This window comes from Mus musculus, chromosome 1, assembly GCF_000001635.26.
Source record: "Mus musculus strain C57BL/6J chromosome 1, GRCm38.p6 C57BL/6J".
Taxonomy (NCBI): domain Eukaryota; kingdom Metazoa; phylum Chordata; class Mammalia; order Rodentia; family Muridae; genus Mus; species Mus musculus.
In genome coordinates this window covers 22,984,275-23,005,196 of record NC_000067.6, presented here as the reverse complement: position 1 = coordinate 23,005,196, position 20,922 = coordinate 22,984,275, and the positions used below count along the sequence as shown (strand labels likewise).

The 20,922-nt window shown below is 39.3% G+C and overlaps 1 pseudogene; it reads left to right on the top strand.

The window, feature by feature from the left end:
• The first annotated feature begins 18,642 nt into the window (after positions 1-18,642).
• Positions 18,643-20,380, top strand: Gm7761 (annotated as a pseudogene).
• The last annotated feature ends 542 nt before the right edge of the window (positions 20,381-20,922 follow it).

The following is a 20,922-nucleotide window of genomic DNA, read 5'->3' as shown; positions in this document are numbered from 1 at the left end:
GCTTGGCAAACATTTTTTCAAAGAGACAGACTGTAAATATTTTAGACATTCCAGGCCATATGGTCCTGGATGCAACTCTTCAACTTGGCCACCGAAGCAGAAAAGCTGCCACACACAATATGCAAATGATGAACGTGATGTGTACCAATAACGCTTTATGAATTAAAGACTGCTGCACAGATTTGACCAGTAGGCTTACTTTGCTGACTTCTGCCCCAGTCTGCTGCCTTCTGGTACTGGGATGAGCTTGTCATAGTTTCATATAGGCATGGTATCTTTAAATATTGTTTAACATAAGCTGTGAGAAATGAGTTGAGCATTAGTCCTAAGTATAGGAGTCAGATAGACAACAGAAGTGGAAAATGAGATTTTAAAAGCAGTGAATTTTATCTCATTCTGTGCATACAGAATATATCTCTTCTCTTGGGATGTGAACACATAGGGGTTGGGTTTAGGCTAGGGTTAACCCCAGTTCCTGAGGTATAGAGAGTCAGGAAGATGTGTGGTCTTCAAGCAAAACTCTTGTGGTTACTTGCATCATCAATAGCAGTAGTAATAGTAGTAGTAGTAGTAGTAATAGTAGTAGTAGTAGTAGTAGTAGTAGTAGTAGTAGTAGTAGTAGTAGCACCACCACCACCACCACCACCACCACCACCAGCAGCAGCAGCACCAGGAGCAGCTAGCAATTGCCTCCTGGCCTGAAATTTCCTTAGCCCAAAGCAACTTAAAGTTGTGTTGGTTTGAATATGAATGGTTTCCATGGTCTCATTTTTGAATGCTTGATCATTAGAGAGTGGTTCTACTTGACAAAGATTAGGAGGTATAACCTTGTTGGACAAAGGATGTCGTTGGGGGTGGCTTTGAGGTTTCAAATGCTCAAGCCAGGCCAAGTGTCTTTTTCTCTTCCTACTGCCTGTAGATCTAGATGTTGAATTCACAGTTACCTCTCCAGCACCATGTGTGTCTCTTCTCACCATGACAATAAAGGACTAAACCTCTGAACCTGTAAGCAATACCCAGTTAAATACTCTCTTTTGTAACAGTTGTCATGGTTATAGTGTCTCTTCACAGCATTATAAGAGTGACTAAGCCAGAAGGTATCAGTGAGTGTCCTGGTTCTTGGCTTGAGAGGTTTGTGCAGAGGAGATAGTGCCTTCCCCACAGAGCCGAGGAGTTTCAGTGATGGTCACTGCCTGTTTGTGTAGCTGAAGGAGTCAAGTGATTTCGAGGAGGGAGCTCCTAAAAAAGCTGAGGAGCTTGCCTGGAACAAGCTCCAGGCAGCCACCAGGAACTTTGTAACTAGGAACAGCTTTAGTGTGTCTGAATAATTAGAAATCACAGGGAAATACAAGCCAGTTTCAAACTTGACAGCTGATGTTATGACTAAGACAACTGGTCAAAACCAATTCTCACATCATATGTATGCATTTACCAATGCACGGAGTGTACACTGTGTTCTAAAGTACCTTTGCTATTTATCTCTTAAGGTGGGTTTTAATTATTTTCTTCAAATATTTAGGAATATGCATGCCTTTTTCCCTGTTGCAGTTTTTACAACTATCTTTGTGAATATAGTTCTTTTCAAATGATTTTCTGCAAATATATGCCTAGAAAAAAGATTTGCTGAATCAAGCTTTAGGAACATTTCAAGGTCCTGGGTATGTGTTAACATTTTATTACCATAGTGAGTGAAAGTAACTGTCTCCCTTAGCCAAATATTGGCAGAGGCCATTGCTAATTCAATAGATACTTAATTTTCCTTCTTTGACTGCTTGTTATGTTGAACATTTCTTGTGTTTACCATTATCTCATTGTTTATATTTTAGCTAGTGACTTATCTACCTTCTGTCTTTAGATAAAGACACTAAAAGTTAGGCAATTAGCATGGAATCTGCTGGAAAGACCTGGACCTTTGACCTAAATTCTACTTTCCCTCCAATGCTTATTCCACTGCACAGCAGAAAGAACAAGATCTGGAAGCATCCCAATTTTCTGTCCATTTTAGATTCTTCCAAGGTATTCTCTCTCTCTCTCTCTCTCTCTCTCTCTCTCTCTCTCTCTCTCTCTCTCTCTCTCTCCCTCTCTTTCTCTCTCTCTCTCTCTCTCTCTCTTTCTGTGTGTGTGTCTCTCTCTCCTCCATCCCTTTCTCCCTCTCTCTCTTTATTAATTCCTGGAAATTACAACTGACACCAAAATCTCAAGAGAAATTTATGATAAGAGCTGACAAAATCTCATTCAATGATGAAGGTCAATAGAGACAAAACAGACACAATTTCAATCCATTTTAATGAATCAAGACTGATGGAACGGATTCCCTTCTGTGCATGGGAGAAATAAATAGCAAGGGAGAAGTGAAGACTATTACTGACATTTCCTCTCAAAAGAAGATTCTGCTCAACCTTTGATTAGACTAAAAAAGAACATAATATTTCAAGGACAAAAGACACTTTTCAATATGTAGCAACTCTTCCTCACTTGGAATTCATGTTTATCTTCTAATACAATTAACTTTGCTAGAAGTAGGCATAAGAGTATTTTTAAAGATAGCGGCTGTTTCTGGAATGAATGATTTTTGTTTAATTCTTTCCTTTATTCATTATAACATATTTCTAGAGTTTTAGCTCCTGAGACTTTAGAGCAGTCTTTCTGTGTTATCTGCTAATATTTCTGCTTTGTATACCTCTGATTGCCCAGTATAGAATTCTTATACTTTTTTCCTCTAAGAATTATTTTGTGTATTTTTGAGATACATACATGGTAGGAGGATGCCTATTTTGGTGGTTAGTTTAGATTAGTGTGGGAGGGCCCAGTTGACATTGGGTGGTGGTATCCCAGGGTAGGCAGTCTTGAACTGTTTAAGAAAGCAGGCTGGGCAAATGTAACACTCTTTTATGGTCTCTGCTTGAGTTCCTGCCTTCAGGTTTCTCACTTGAGTTCCTGCCTTGACTTCATTTAATAATATACTGTGCAATGGAAGTATAAGAGAAACAAACCCCTTTCTCCTGAAGTTGCAAACCAGAATTTGCCACCAGAGGATTTAAGACTTAATATGGCTTACAAGATTAGGATTCTAGTTGTTGCACCCAGCGATTGACTTACCACTGACTCTGAACTAAGTTTGTGTGGTGTTTTACTTCACATGGCAGCTTAACTGGGTTCCAGAGAGAAAGGTACAGCAACAAAGCATGAGTTTGCCAGATGTGCACCACAAAAGGTTGTGGGAGTTTTGAAGCATGGCGCAGGCATGGCAGTAACCCACCAATGGGAACTTAGCGAGCTGTGTGGAGAGATTTCGGGGCTCTGAGTCAGAGAGCCTCCACAAGATAAGAACAGGCCTGCCACTGTCTGCCAGTGCCTGTCCAGCCAGCCCATCGTTGCCTTGCAATAGTGTGGATTCTTTCTTAATATTTCCTGCAACAAGTGGAGAAACAACATGCTGGGCAAGAATCCACTAGAAATGGAAGATTATTAGTCTGAGAATTAGAGTTTTATTTTCTTTTTTTTTCCACTTTTTATTAGGTATTTAGCTCATTTACATTTCCAATGCTATACCAAAAGTCCCCCATACCCACCCAGCCCCACTCCCCTACCCACCCACTCCCCCTTTTTGGCCCTGGCATTCCCCTGTACTGGGGCATATAAAGTTTGCGTGTCCAATGGGCCTCTCTTTCCAGTGATGGCTGACTAGGCCATCTTTTGATACATATGCAGCTAGAGTCAAGAGCTCCGGGGTACTGGTTAGTTCATAATGTTGTTCCACCTATAAGGTTGCAGATCCCTTTAGCTCCTTGGGTACTTTCTCTAGCTCCTCCATTGGGAGCCCTGTGATCCATCCATTAGCTGACTGTGAGCATCCACTTCTGTGTTTGCTAGGCCCCGGCATAGTCTCAAAAGAGACAGCTATATCAGGGTCCTTTCGATAAAATCTTGCTAGTGTATGCAATGGTGTCAGCGTTTGGATGCTGATTATGGGGTGGATCCCTGGATATGGCAGTCTCTACATGGTCCATCCTTTCATCTCAGCTCCAAACTTTGTCTCTGTAACTCCTTCCATGGGTGTTTTGTTCCCAATTCTAAGGAGGGGCATAGTGTCCACACTTCAGTCTTCATTCTTCTTGAGTTTCATGTGTTTAGCAAATTGTATCTTATATCTTGGGAATCCTAGGTTTGGGGCTAATATCCACTTAACCACTCTGGAAATCAGTCTGGCGGTTCCTCAGAAAATTGGACATAGTACTACCGGAGGATCCAGCAATACCTCTCCTGGGCATATATCCAGAAGATGCCCCAACTGGTAAGAAGGGCACATGCTCCACTATGTTCATAGCAGCTTTATTTATAATAGCCAGAAGCTGGGAACAATCCAGATGCCCCTTAACAGAGGAATGGATACAGAAAATGTGGTACATCTACACAATGGAGTACTACTCAGCTATTAAAAAGAATGAATTTATGAAATTCCTAGCCAAATGGATGGACCTGGAGGGCATCATCCCGAGTGAGGTAACACATTCACAAAGGAACTCACACAATATGTACTCACTGATAAGTGGAGTTTTATTTTCTAACTGAGAGAAAGGTGGCAGTGGAACTAGTCAGGTGGACTCAAGTGCAGGAACCTTGAAACAAAGAATGCAGGCTCTGAGGACCCTGCTGTGGAAAGAGACAAGATGGCTATTCTGTGTCATAGAGCTGGAGAATGGGAGCTACCTACATCTTGGGGCAGATATTGATTTAACTGTGAATTTATAACATTGGGATTATTTGCTTGTGCTATAGATTTATATACAGATTTTGTCCGAATCACATGAGGAATTTTGCCCTTGGTTCAGAACTAGGATAGGGAAAATTAGTCACTGATTCCAAGTAGAGAGGGCAGTGATATGTACCTGCTATGTATGTACAGGTATCAATTAATAAATGTCTGTGGCTCCAGGTAGAAAGCCAAACAGATAAATGGTATAACAGGATGGCTACTCTAGGCAGAGAGCTTAACAAGTAAAAACTACCTGCTTCCTATAGGCTAGGCAGCTATTATTGAAAGTTTGAATTAACTGCTTTAAAGATGGTATATATATTGCTCTATTAAGTCACACAGGATACTCAAATTCTGTGTAGCATGGGCTCCACAGGAATTTTGGGTTATTGCCCTGCATGGCAAAATAGTAAAAGCCTAAGAATAGGCACATACAGTATTTTAGTTTACTTCATTTGTTTTGGATTGTCTTAATTTTCAAAAATGGGTGTGATTTTGAGTTTTGTGGTTATATTATTCTTCTGGGAGATAGGTCAAAATAAAGGTTTTTCTGGTTACTGTCTCAAGGATATGCTGATGTGGGAGAAAGATTTTTATCTTTGTAATTTTCGAAAAGGCGATTAGTATCTATACAACTTCCAAAGTAATATGGATCAGATATGATGAAGGGAGGCGGCCTGAAGAACTTGATTCCAGAGAATCAAAAAAAAGATACCTTGATAATATTAAAATTTTGTTTTGAGATTTGTATATTACAAACTATACAGCCCTGGTGAGTCTCATCATCACACGTGCTAAACTTATCTGCTTTGAACTCCTGATCTCTTGGACTTTCAGCAAGATCCAGTTAGGACACAGACAATACAATCATTGTTGTGGCCTTCTTAAGGCCAATCAACTCCCCCATTTTCCCTTAACCCCCCTTCAAAAATATCTCAACGCCTATATTCAGCTTGAAGAAGTTATGAAGAGTCATCATCTCAGGTCTCTGGGCTTTGGGACTGGAGGTGGTTATCCTAACGTTGCCTCTCTAGGCAATTTAGAAATAGTCACAATTGGAACAGGGAGGAAATTGCTAGAATTGATTGTATAGCCATAATCTCATTTAGTAAAAATCTTTATAGTTGTTATTAAGTTGAAGTAATAATTTCGTATTTTGGTACAGAATTTATTTTGATACAAAATCAAGGTTTTCATTGGTATGAATTTCTTCTATTGATACAAAAATTTTAAAAGTGCAAGGCTTGGACCCAGTCCTTCTATATATGCCAATATAAACTGATCTGAGATGTTTAAGCCTGTCTTAAGGGCCAGATAGAAAATTTATGGCTCTGAGTTTATTGTTAGGGCATTTTCAAATATTTTAATTAATTACTGTTAATGGACAACAGTCCAGATTACTTTACATAGACAGTTGGTTTTCAAAAACTTAAGAAATCAATAGAGTGTCACATTTGATGTTATTTATTCACTTGTTATTGGGAAAAATCTCTCCTCATAGCTTCCCATTTGTGGATTCAAAGAAGCTGCTGAGCATCTATACCTCCAGGTGAGGTTGTACATTGTACCTAGGTGGCCACTGGGCAGAAATTGCCTATCTCTCCTGCAGACCTGTACTATCCTTCAGAGGACACAAGTTACAAGTTAGGACAGCTTAGTTCTGCCAAGACAGAATAGGCTAGTCCTTAATAATTCTTGTTTTTCAAGGTCTGCCAGAACATCCTGGGCCAGAAGGCTAAAGACTGATGCTCCAACTTCCTGACTTACTGGGACTGTATAGGTAGACAGCTTTCTCTATATTTTGTCTCAGTTCTGGAAGCTGAGTTAGGCTTCCTATATTTTCAGATAGTATTGATTGCTCTTGGATTTCTGACAGGGTTGAAAGACTACTTATAGTCTCACAGCCAAACCAGGCTATTTAACATTGAGAAAATATATTTGAGAAGATAGTTTTCAGATAGTATCCAAGCTAAACCATGATATGATGGATGGCTGTATAAGTTTTTTAAGTTAGGATAGGTGACAGAGTGTTCTATTTAATTGATAAAAATGATCTACTGGGTGTTAAATCTATCTTGTACTTTATAAATTACAAAATGGTAATAGTTGTGCTAATTTACATCTGAGATAAAAGAGTCTTTTAAGTGGATAGAATGTGGGAAGTGTTGTGGATGGCCCTGGTGCTGTTTGTATTTTGGTGTTAATTCAACTTTCCCAGGAGGGGTTGTCTGGAAGGAGGAATGAGTCATATCCTCAGGTGACTTCTTGTGAACCTTCCCCTAACGAGTAAAGCCATCAATCACTGGGCAAGTAGGCAGGACTTCTGGGTTGGATGGAGGAAGGAAGGAGGCAGGAGAGATAATAGGGGCTTTTGGACAGGGGACAGCAAGGGGACAAGAGTCTTCTGGTTTAGATGGTGGATTTGCCACTGGAAGATTTAGATTTAATATGGTTTACTAGATTAGGATTATTGTTGATGCACCTGAAAGGAAATAAAACTTGAGACATGTGATTCATGTAATTTATGTCAAATAGCCCAAAGAGTTGTTTGTGAGCTTTGAAACCTGGGGCTGAGAACATAGCAGAACAGACCAGGACATGCCCGGGCAGGCCCGTTATTACATGTCCTGACTGGCCTAGTACCTCCCTATCTCCTGCCCTTCTGACAGTCTGTTAATGTTTAAATGGACCAATCATGTGAAACCGCGCCAATTCCTCCCCCAGCCCCACCCCTTTTCTATAAAAGTCCCTAGCTCCCAAGCGTTGTGGTCGAAACCACTGTCTCCTGCGTGAGATACGTTTCGAACCGGAGCTCCGCCATTATGGCTCCACCATGTGGTCGACACCTCTGTCTCCTGCGGGAGATATGTGTCGGCCGGAGCTCCGTCATTAAACTACCTCATGCTTTTACATCAAGATGGTCGTCTGTTCGTGATTCTTGGGTGCGTGCTGAACGGAAATTGAGTGGGGGTTTCCCCACTAGGTTCTTTCACACCCAGCAATTGAGTTACCATTGATTCTGACCAAAAAAAAAAAAAAAAAAAAAAAAGACTGTGGTGGTTTGATTATGCTTAGCCCATGGGAAGTGGCACTACTAGAAGGTGTGGCCTTGTTGGAGGAAGTGTGTCACTGTGGGCATGGGCTTTGAGGTTCTATGCTCAGGTTCCACAAATGCTGAAGATAGTATCTCCTGGTTGCCTTTGGATCAAGATGTAGAACTCTTGGTTCTTTCAGAATCATGTCTGTGTGATTGCTTCCATTCCTCCTACCATGATGATAATGGCCTGAATCTCTGAAACTGTAAGCCACCTTCAAGTAAATGTTTTCTTTCATAAGAATTATCTTGGTCATGGTGGCTCTTCACAGCAATAAAACCCTAACTAACACAAAGACAAGCCCTAAATAATCCTTTTCAAATGACTTCTGACATGAGGATCTGACCTAGATGGTTCCCAGTTTGTTCCCTTGGAGTTGAGAGTAGAACTGGCTTCTCCCACACACTGCTGATGAAACGGCCTGCTTCCAGTGTCTTTTCCTGGCACTGTTATTATTAGTCTGTATTGGAAGGCTGATGGATATGGGGCAATATGTATGAAGCAATATGTCCTGACTTGGTTTGCAGGACTTTAGTCTCTGACAGGGGAAAGAGCAGTTAACAACGTCCAGGAGAAGGCAGGGACCTTTGTCATACCCAAAATTTGTTTGAAATTTGTAAAGAAAAGAAGTGTGGAGAATCATGTGGAGACTCTTTTTCCAAAGCTGGGAAGCCAGTTACAGATTTGGAGCTATGCCAGAGTGATAAACGATGGCATGGAAAGGCAGACTTTGAACATAATAGAAAGACATTCAGTAGCTAGATACCTGGAAGATATTTTTAAGTGTTTCCAACATTTTTTAATGAGGAACATGTGACATTTTCACCCTACTTATGTTATAAGAAGTTAAAGGAGAGTTTTAATGGGATGAAATGTGTGGCATATGTATAACTATAAATTACATATATATTTATATTATTTTCCAATTAATATTGAATATTATTTGTAAGTGCCAATAAAACAGTAGCTCTTTGTAAGCTATTATGAATACAAATAAATTTTAACTTTAAATTTTTAATTAACTGATAGATTTGGCTAATGTTTTTACTGTTTTACAGTTTCTTGATTCATTAGCTAAAACTCTTAGTATAAATTCTTTTTCATATTTCAAAACATTAAAAGAGTCTTCTGAACCCACATTCTGTTCTGTATTAACATAGATTATGTTTATCTCTTTGTAGCTCAAGTGTTCATGTGTATGTTCGATTTTTGTTTTAAAGCAAGGTTTTAATAATCTAGACAGTAAGCATTATTACCTTGAATACATGTCGCTTTCCTTAATAGGAAAAGTTCAATAATATGCAAATAAAATCATGTAGCCTCCCACAAGCCTGAAGCAGGCTGAGCCAGAACTTGATCTTGCTATCTGGGGTGGAGCCTTCTTCCCTAGATCACTCTATTGTTGAGCCAGTGTCACTGTTCCTCTTCAAAATAGTGCTACCTGCTGAGAGGCCCTGGAGCCCTATCCTGCACATCATCACCTGCAGCTGGTTCCAGGCTCCAAGTATGAATTGGCAGGAATGGACTTTCCCCCCTCCTTTATAAAGCATGTCCGCCATTAAACATTTGAACCTTGAGCAGACTAGCATGTCTTGGTTCCATTATTTCTCAACCCACCTAGGCTCCCTCTTCTCTTCCAGTTCCAAAATGCTTTCCAGGCTCAAACCCGGACATGAGAACCGCAGGCCGGCCCCAATAAAATCATATGAAGAAAAAATTAGAATCAGAATAAGGACTGATATCATAATTAAAGATATTATTAACAGTCTTTTTCATCAACCCTTCTTTAGATTTTTAGGAACAACTCAGTTGTTTTCACTTGGTTGCAATTTTTCTTGTGTGTCACTTCCAGGAAGAAAAACAATAACCATAATTCCTTTTTCTAACTATATTTTCTTTCTCAATTGATGTATGATACTTTTAAGATGAAAATATCTGGTAAAGTGGTGCTCTTCAAGATACTAAGAGCCACATATTTTATACATTTGTAGAAGCTGAGAACTTTCAAACGGAGCTGCTCTGAGCTATAAAGTACTGTGAGGATGTACTTTTCTCTTGTAATCAGAGCCATGTGATTTCACGTTAATTTAAAACTTATTAGAGAAAGGTCTCCCTGAGTGATGAGGCTCCTGAATTTAGCAATTCCCAGCATCAATTAAAGAACGTCTGACTTTCTACTTATTGGTCTATTGCTTATCTCTTTAACTTAAACAACAGGTATTGATTTCATAATTAAGGAAAGAAGTCCTGAATGTATGAAATGGGAATGAGAAAAGGGGAAATATTCTCATTTATTATACGACCATAATGAAACATTAGAAGTGATGGAGGTGGTGGAACATTGAGAGTGTCATGATTTTGGAGTTATGAGTAACTATCCTGTTATAGAACAACTGAGGGCCAGATCCTACTTTGTCCTTCAAAGAGTTGGGTCTCTCCAGGAGTCTATTTAATTTGCTGAGATCCATACTTATCACTGTAAAAGAGAGACATGAATAGTTTCTTCTTCAAGAAAATTTCACAAAATTTAAATGTGATAATGGCTATGGAAATTTATGATCTTGTCCTAAACTAAGCACCCAACAGCTGACTTATGGTTATCATTTTGGTTATGATTCTGAGTGAATCTGTCTATTTTTTATTAGAAAAGGATACTTGAATTCTGAGATGGCCAATGGCATGTTCCAAGTACAGTTTCTATTTTTATTTGATGGTAGATTTAAATAATCTATTCTCATTACTTAAGGAAAACAAGAATTGTATTATAAACAGTGAGACCAGCAAACATTTCTTCACATCCATCTCTTCTGCGAAATGCAAAGATACAGCTACTCTATAGGTGAAAGAGGTAAATGGGATCATATCCCCACAAAGAAAGTATATACTTACTTACACAGGGAGAGACAAAATACAGCCCATGTTTGCTTCCTCTGTTCACTTTCCAACACCTAGTACATGAATAACCAAGAGAACATCTTCATACTTATCTTTCTGAAAGTTTTACTCTGAGATATCTGTAAGTCTCTCAAAGCTAGAGCGGTTGAGTGCCTGAAACACTCATGATCCACTTTTGAAACCATTCCGAGTGGCTGTGTATATTTCTACATCAGGACTGATGCTTGCCTCTTGGTACTATTAGGATTTCACTTGTTAAATAGTGTAAAAGTGAGAGGGATTAGTGAACAATCTTTAAAACTCAGTAGGTAGAAACAAGTTTATATGAAAACATGTTTCAGTTAACATGATGAAGGCACAGACTTTGGAACTAAGGGGAAATAATAAGATTAAAACTTTTTATTTTAGCCTAATCTACCTTGATATTTGATAATGTAGCAATTAAGTCTGATTTTTCAGCTCTATAATTGTATGCTGTTTTATTTGCACTCCTCGTCTTTGAAATAATTTTATGTTTTGATTTAAACCAACCATATAATTTATAATTCAAAATCAACCAATTTGAAAGAAACTGATATTTATATGCCACTGTTCAACATTCTCACTTATACTGTGGCTAACTTTGAAACAAAGGAGAAATATATCAAGCATAAGTTGGAGAATATGGGAGGTAATAACATGATGTCACTTGGAAAACTGGAAGTTGGCATCTCATTTGCCACAGAGATGCAGTCAACTAGATATTGAGATCTGCCTTGGTGTGGTTACTTATTGTGCAGACGTTAAACGTTTAGGATGGCTAATCTTGAAGGTCAATGTGACTACATCTGGACTCAACTAACTTCAAGTTGGTGGATGTTTCTGTGAGGGATTTTCTTAATTAGATTATTGGAAGATGGAAGATCCAGCCTATATCTGGGCCATAATTTCTAGTGGTGTCCCACACAAAGAGACATGGAAGAGGAAAACTTCATTTTTACTTACTTACCTCATTCTTGTTGACAAGTTCAGCTTTCCTGTGAACTACGGACAGTATTAAACCAAACTTCTTCAAGATTCCAATACAGTGTAAAGACCAGCAGCTTCTCAGGGATTTTCTAGTGCCAGGCTTGAACTGCTGAGACAGTCAGCCATATGAATTGAGCAATTACTAGATTCTCTTCACCTTGTGAGATGACCATATTTGAACTACTCAGATCACATATGGTTAACATCCTGAAAACCAATCAAATAAATAATATATACAATATATCATATTATTATATTATATATTATATCAAATATATATGATATACATATATGTTAGTTCTATTCCTTTAGAGAGCCCTGACTAATAGAGAGTAATATAATAAATCATCCCCAACAAAATGAGGTTAGAGATTGACACCAGGAAACATCACTACTATATTATTTCTAGGCAATAATGAGTGATGAAGGAAGACAATTATGCCAATTTCTCTAATAAATCCAAGGCAAGTGTAACGATATGGAAGCTGCTTGTTAAAAGGAGAGGGGGATAGAGCTGATGCAGAAAGATAAAAATATGTGAATGGATATGAATGTCCTAATTTAAAGGTAAGTGTTTCCAGAGTAACTGGAACTCATCTTGTTAAGATAAAATAGATCTCTTTGGAAAGCAAAAAAAAAAAAAAAAAGCCAAAATATAGAAAGCAAGGAAGGGGTGGGTACAAATGATATTCCAAGCTAAGTTAAAAAATTCTCTTCCAATAGGTTAAATTTCATTAGTATTTGTGAGAAATCACTAATGCACAGGAAACGGAACCTTTGTCAGTATTTTTCTTTGCTTTCCAAAAAGATATCTTATTTAGACTTTATTCTGTGTATTTATATCTACATGTTTAGAAGCTATTAACATTTATAAAAGGGATCCAGTCTTAATGAGAAAGTGCTAAAACAAGTTCATCAAAATATTGTGCATACAACAGAAACAGAGCATGTAATAATGTCAAGCTTAACAGTAAAATGAAATGCCTTGTGTTTTCAAGGTGTTAATTGGCACACTCAGAAAAATCACAGTATTATAATATTTGGGTTATTCCCTACTAAATTATTAAAATATTGGTCTATAGGAAAATGGCTCCCAAATGGCAAAGATGCCCTATATATTCAAGGACTGAGATTTTGATATATGTTTTACATAAATAAAACATGTTAATGATTCAGTTTATAGAAGTCATTAATACTTGAAACATAACACTAGTGAAAGTATAGCACAAGCAGTTATTGGAACTCATAAGGTATATTTTATTTATTTTGCTTTCACACACATAAACTCATACACATACACACATACATGGATGCTTGCTTAGCACAAGTGAAACTATTGAAATTGTTAATACATAACAGGGAAAACAATCTCAAAAACAATATGATGCCACAGTGCCCAGAGCTGATCCTGTGCCATAGTACTCCATACCAAATACTGCCAGGAGAGAGCTGATATCCCAGGAGTGCAGACACACCTGTGAGCACAGATAAGACCACCACTTCTGCTCAAAGTTTTGGCCCAAGAGGGACTTGCCCAGAGCCATCAGGACACAGGAACTAAGAAACAGCCGAGGACAGGACCCTTTCAATTTCTGTCTGCACCCGGAGCTGACCCTCTATCATACAGCTCTCTATACCCAAATTCCTCCTGGAGAGAACTGGTCTCCCAGGAGTTCTGACACAGGCATGTAGGAGGGACAAGCCACAGTCAGAAACAGCAAGAACAGTTAACACCAGAGATATCCAGATGGCAAGAGGCAAGGACAAGAACATAAGCAACAGAAACCAAGGCTATCCAAGGTGAAGTAGATGGAGAGAGGAACTAAACATAAAGTCAAAGCTTTGCACTCAAGTAGCTGGGTAAATAAATACTAATCTGGGGATTAGGAACCATGGTGGTGTGATGCCGTTGCAGGAGTGCCATTGGAGTTTAAGTCACTGGCGTGGTGAAGAGTCTGGAAAGGTCCAGAGCAGAAACAAAGTGAACACTTGGCATTAAAGATGATGTTTAAAGCAACAGGACTAAATTTACCAGAGTGAGACTATGCATGTGGTTAAATGGATGCAGTCTGAGGAATTTATCCAGTATCTAAAGGAGGCATTTTTAACATTACAATTTAAGGTTGTGGGAGGAGTCACTAGGGCGGGCCAGCAAGAGCAGGAAAAGTCAGTAGTGTACCAAGAGATGAGAACCTGCTCCTAAGAGGAGCTGGGGTGTGTTAGACTTGAATGAGTGTTATGATCAGCGGTGTGGAGGGGAAGAGAGACTTTTTGAAGACCGCTGAAGAAACACCAGTGCTGCAAAAGTGTGGAGAACAGAGTCAACTCTTACTAAAGTGTGCTGTGTAAGGAGGTGGCAAGAAGGGGGGATGATTTTTAGAGCAAGGTTTAGGGAAAGTTGAGCTTAAGTGTCTTGTGATTATTCAAATAATATATATGCTTAGGAGAGACAGTGTGTGAAACCAACTACATTATTTTCCGTTATTCCAGGTGCTTCATTTGCATATCTGAAAATAAAGTTATATTTTATGCACACAATTATGATTAAAATTCACTGTGAAAAACTTGTCCAAAGGTCTGACATTGAGTCTGACTCTTTCTTAACCACCTCTCTTGTGGTCTTTGCTTCTAAATATTGCATACAATACCATCTTGTTACAGGTAACAAGATACTCATTTGCCTTTGAAAATGCAGCCCATGACATTTTTAAATCATCAGATTATGATAGACATTGTTACCTGCTTGCCCAGCAAACACCCTCCATTTGTTCTCTTGGCAAGAATTTGTATTTTAAAGTAGAATAGCAAGTTGTTTACTGGACAGCAATGAAAATGCCCCTCCTCTCTGTCAGGAATTATGTTTGTTAGTGGTGGTGGCTATTTTGTGATCAGGAGGATAAAAGTCAATAGGCTAAGAAAGGCAAAGAATGACAGGATCCCTGGTGCTTGGTGGTGTTGTTGACCTCCGGCCACAAGCTTGCAAACCGTCACTACTAGTTTTCTTATTGTATGGAGGCTAATTAAGTGTCACCATCAATTAAGTCAAATTTATATGGATGCACTAGTATTGGAAACTGAAAGCATTAATACTCATTTTTATATTAATTGGGTGGCTAGAAATTGGGGTTTCTCTTACTCCCATTGAGGTAGAAGGTTATAATGTTATTAATAAGCACATCATTATTAACAATAGCTCATTGTTATGCACCCAGTACTTATGCTTAAGCACTAGCCTTTGAACTTGAGCTGTGTCATTTCATTTATTCGAATAATGAAAGTATCATTGTGTTTCCCCTATTTCTATTGAGTTTGAGCTCTGGAAGTGGATGTTCAGTGAGATTAATAACCTCCCCAAGGTTTCACAAGTAGTTATTAGCAGAGTTGGAATCGGAACCTATGATCTGCCTCCAAAGCATTCGGCCAAGTCTCCCCAGGGCTCTCAGGAAGGTCTGACTTGCCTGTTCCGTTAGCTTCCCCTAGAGCAGTTTCCTGTTGTGCCTTTATGCTGAACAAGTCCTCAGGGTAGATATTCTGTCATGATTTATTTTTATTTTTATTTTATGGGTATGTGTGTATGCTCAAAGAGGCAATTCTCTGTAGCTAGAGTTACAGGTAGTTTAGAGCCAGCGAATGGAGGTGTTACAAACAGAATCCTTGTTCTTTGGAAGAACAGGAAGTGCTCTTAAATGCTGAGCCATCTCTCCAGCCTCGTTCTTGTTTATCCTTCCTTACTGGCGTATTGCCTAGAGCCAAGCAAAACCCAGGTTCCCTGGAAAGAAGAGGTTACTGAGATCATCAAATTCTTTCTTCTCTTGAGGGTTATTATAATCTTGGAACCTACCCTCACCTGTTTTCTGAAATGATCAGGTTTGATTAATCTTCCTCTCTCTTAGTAATTTAGTGTTTTTTCCTGAATTTTGCAAATTATCTATGTCTTTCTGCACATAGAACATTTATGTGCAACAGAAAAACTATAAAATCTACATATACCTACACCAACTAACATAACACTTCATGTGTCCGACTACCAAATAGCATAGTTCAATGAGCATGCTAGCATCCATAAAAGTGTTGGTTGTGATAAAAATAAAACTCTGACCTGCACACGTATTAAGTATTTTCATCTACTGATTTTAATGAATGCTTACTGATGTCCCTAAACCCCATTTTACAAAGGCTCCAACAGGGTAAATAACTTGCCCAAGTTCATTTAGTTAGTAAACAGATGTATCATGTTATTACAAACTCGTACGCCTCTCTTCCCGCAGAGTTATCTTCAGTTGTAACTTAGACCTCTTTTATGAGTTTTTATGTCCTTTAATGTCGTCCACATTTTGTTGTCAGCACTTAAGTCAACAACTGTCTTAAAATAGGTACTCATGAAATAATGAGAAAATAATTAAATTCTGAATTTATATGTATGTTACTAACAGTCTTTTTAAATAAAATGTGGAAAAAAGAAAGTTGATTCCCAAGCAAAATTCACACAAAACCAGGCCGGTTTGCATAGAGGTAGTGTCTCCTGCCCTCACTTCCTACCATGCTAAAGTCATCAGCCACTGAGCCTGCTAAGCTTTCAGAATTGGTCAGCGCTAAGGACATTAGGCAATGACCATGCATCAGCTTCCGATGACGTGGATATCAACTGTATTTGCCATTAAATAAGGCAACACAAGAGTTTGGCTGCTCTAAATTAGATTTGTCTCTGCCAGAGGCTATTCTGATTCTGCAGTGGGAGGAGACCATGGATGTTAGGAACAATTATCTCACATCATCACAGTTACTAACAGGTTCTGAGAGTGAGAATTTATCAGTCTAAAGTGTCTGTTTTGGTGGCTAGGGTGGAGAGAAATGAAGCCCGTGTTACCCTTTTTAGAAAAATTCCCCAGAAATTGCACTTCTCAGTACATAGGTGAAACTGTTCCAGCCCATAGAAAAGTGGTACCCTTTTATATCCAGTAAATTACGCCTGTGTATGAAGCGTTCTGCTCCAGGAAGCATCTCACCCGACTTTTGTGTCACACGGTGATTCTTTATGGCATATTATCTAGTAATAGGCTCTCACGCCTATTCCCTATTCCAGGCAAACTCCAGGCTCAGCGTGGCTGCCAGGCTACAACTGCATTCTAAAGAAACATGCATATTTCCTGATGAGGGAAACATTCTTGTATATTTTTCAATCATATGCTGTCCCCCTAGTGCTCCTTTCGACGGGTGATAGAATTGAATGCAGAAATTAATGAAATAAAAGGATAGTTACAGGTTAGATGGTAACTTGAGACCAAGCGGGCCTGATTAGGTCAGAAAGTTCAGCTGAGTAATGTGAGAAACGTAAAGATGCTAAAAGTAAAGGGAGAATAAATATGTCAAGTCATTCATATCTACAACTGATCCAATGACCTGAAATATAATGTTTTTCCTATTAATACATTAAGGTGTTTATGTTAACCAATATACCTTTTATATCTTTTTAACAAATTACATGTAATTTCCAGTTTTAAAATTAAAATATACATTCCTTTATGAATTCTGTTTGGGTCTTTTTACTCTTCCAACAATTATTTGCAAGCTGATTTCTATTCCCCAGAAATGACATCATCTGTTCATTAATTCTGAGCACTTCCCTTGTTCCCAGGGTGCCTGTCCTGCAGGCTAGTAAGCCAAGTGTTTAAATTGGCCAACAGTGAACTACAAAGGGTGCCCAGTACTTTAGGGATGGGAATGGGAATACGAGAGATGCCAACTCTCCCCTGCTTCGGGAAGAAAAGGAGTGGGTCATTGACTACATCTGGGATGACAATATAGTCAATGGGATTTGGCATTTTCTGTCTGAGTAAATACATCAATAAGGAGAAGCACACAGGTGACTGTGAGCCAGCATTTGCATTAGCAGTGTGACTGGGTAGTAATTAGCTGTGACTCCAGACCATCACAAAGTGTTATGGCCTGATGATAGTTCTCCTTCCTGAGAAGATACATGACTTAGTCCAAGCAAAGGAGGAGTAGTAAGGATACATCTCACAATCCCAGACAATCTGATGCTGTTTCAGTCAGCAACATCAATATTACTTTTAACTTGGTATTTTCAAGGTGTTATAAATTTCAGTGGGATACTTTTAAAATTGAGTTACCTTGGTGAAGAGATTGAGAGCAAAAGGTCCTCTAGTTCTTCGCTGCTATAGCTCCAGCATCTCAGGGTAGACCCACAGTAGGAGAGGCAGTCTCTTTTCTCTTCTTCCTCTTGTGAGATTATTTTTATTTTATTTTATTTTCAGCTACAGTTTTCAGCTTTGTGAGAAACCTTATCACCAAAGGAGATGGCTACCAATGTCACCAACAAGACAAATCCTCGATCCATGAATTTCCATGCACTCACTGAGAATTTCAACACTCTGGTGATCAAGAAGTCTGATGTGGAAGTCATCTTTTCAAAGTATGGCAAAATTGTGCATTGCTCTGTGCATAGGATCAGTATGCTAATGAAATAAATGGCCGAGCTGCTGTACCTGGAGAGGATATCAGAATGACAGCTGGCCAGGTTTTAGATATTAACCTGGTTATAGAGCCAAAAATCTCCCTAGGGAAAGCAGGTGTGAAACGATCTGCACTAGAAATGTACATACAGTTCTTCAATGTGACTTGGTGTATGACTATCTCCCTTCCTTCCTTCCTTCCTTCCTTCCTTCCTTCCTTCCTTCCTTCCTTCCTTCCTTTCCTTTTTCACAGATTTATTTATTATATGTAAGTACACTGTAGCTGTTTTCAGACACACAAGAAGAGGTCATCCGATCTCATTATGATTTCTGTGATGGTTAAGACACCGTGTGATTGCTGAGATTTGAACTCAGTGCCTCTGGAAGAGCAGCCAGTGCTCTTAACTGCTGATCCATGTCTCCAGCCACAGTCTATGACTTTTAATGGGATTATTATGACAGGATGTTCAGCATGTGATCTGTACATCCCAGCATGTGATCTTCCTCCTTCTCCTCCTCCATTTCCTCCTCCTCCTCCTATTGCAAGCACCAGCATGTGTCACAGAACACCTCACAAAGGGGCCAAAGTGGATTCAATTCAAAGAGTGGACAATGGGGATTTTCTTCCAAGTCTGGAAAGATGAAAGGTCATTAAGAAGGACAACCTTTAAGGTTGCAGACCCCTACAGCTCCTTGGGTACTTTCTCTAGCTTCTCCATTGGGGGCCCTGTGTTCCATCCTATAGATGACTGTGAGCATCCACTTCTGTATTTGCCAGGCACCGGCATAGCCTCATACAAAACAACTATATCAGTGTCCCTTCAGCAAAATCTTGCTGGCATATGCAATAGTGTCTGGGCTTAGTGGCTGATTATGGGATGGATCCCCAAGTGGGGTAGTCTCTGGATAGTCCATCCTTTCGCCTTAGCTCCAAACTTTGTCTCTGTAACTCCATTCATGGGTATTTTGTTCCCTATTCTAAGGAGGAATGAAGTATCCACACGTTGGTCTTCCTTCTTCTTGATTTTCTTGTGTTTTGCAAATTGTATCTTGGGTATTCTAAGTTTCTGGGCTAATATCCACTTATCACTGAGTGCATATCTAATGACTTCTTTTGTGGTTGCGTTAAATCACTAAGGAGGGGTCTGCAACCCTATAGGTGGAACAACAATATGAATTAACCAGTAACCCAGAGCTCGTGTCTCTAGCTGCATATGTAGCAGAAGATGGCATAGTTGGCCATTATTGGGAAGAGAGGCCCCTTGGTATTGCAAACTTTATATGCCCCAGTACAGGGGAACGCCAGGGTCAAGAAGTGGGAGTGGGTGGGTAGGGGAGCGGGGGGGGGGAGGGTATAGGGAACTTTCGGGATAGCATTTGAAATGTAAATAAAGAAAATATCTAATAAAAAATAAAAATAAACATTTTTATTCATAAAAAAATTAAAAAAGAAGGACCAGACTCCCTGGGACTAAAGCATCAACCAAAGAGTACACATGGAGAGACCCATGGCTCCAGCCACATACATAGCAGAGGATGACCTTGTTGGTCATCAATCGAAGGAGAGGTCCTTGGTCCTGTGAAGGTTCTATGCCCCTTCACAGGGGACTAGGGGAATGCCAGGGCTAAGAAGCAGGAGTGGGTGGGTGGGTGAGCAGGGGGAGCAGGGAGGGAATAGGGGATTTTTGGAGGGGAAACCAGGGAAGGGGATAACATTTGAAATATAAATTTAAAAATGTCTAATCAAAAAAGGAGCTGACTCAGATAAAAACAATAAGTGGATTCTTTATTGGAAAACCTCATTGTAAGCGGGGATGGGGTGGGAATTGTATAGGAACAAAGCAAACAAGCAGAGATGAGGAGTGAAAAGTCTAAGTCTGGAGAGGAGGAGAGCAGTGCCTCTGTGAAGAAAGTTGTGACCAATGTGAAGATGGTGTCTGAGGCAGGTGCAGATGACTAGGCTGAGAATGTGACCTGCTGGATGATGTTGATAATGAAGATTGGGGGAGGGGTGGGGGAGACCAGCTGGAGTTGATCAAGGAGAATGGAAAGGAGCCCAGGAAGGAGAAGATGACAGAGACAGTGCCAGTGGGGAGGATGACTCTCAAGCACATTGTGGATTTAGAAGTCTTATCCTATTACTCATTACCTAGGCACTTGGGAGAGATCAAAGAGCGGGTTTTCACTGGTCTCCCTCCTCATACTTCCTGTGTTAATTCATAATTTCCCTGTGCCTACTTCCATTATCACTTCCTTTGAAGATCCTTTGTAGTTTTCATAAGTCTTCCCCTGTAAGTTTTGCTTTAATTTTGATACCTCTTTGACTTAACAATAAAAAGATATGTTTTTTTAATTGAGTTATCTTGTTACCAAACTTAGGGATGTGGGAACTTTTGTTTTTCTATCAAAGGTAGTTTGTCTGCCAAGGGCCAATATTTTCTACCTACTTACTCACACACACACACACACACACACACACACACACACACACACACACACCACTCTCATCAATGGACAGATCCTAGAAACAGAAACTAAACAGAGACACATTGAAAGTAACAGAAGTTATGAAACAAATGGATTTAACAGATATCTATAGAACATTTTATCCTAAAACACAAGAATATACCTTCTTCTCAGCACTTCATGGTACCTTCTCCAAAACTGACCATATAATTGGTCACAAAATAGGCCT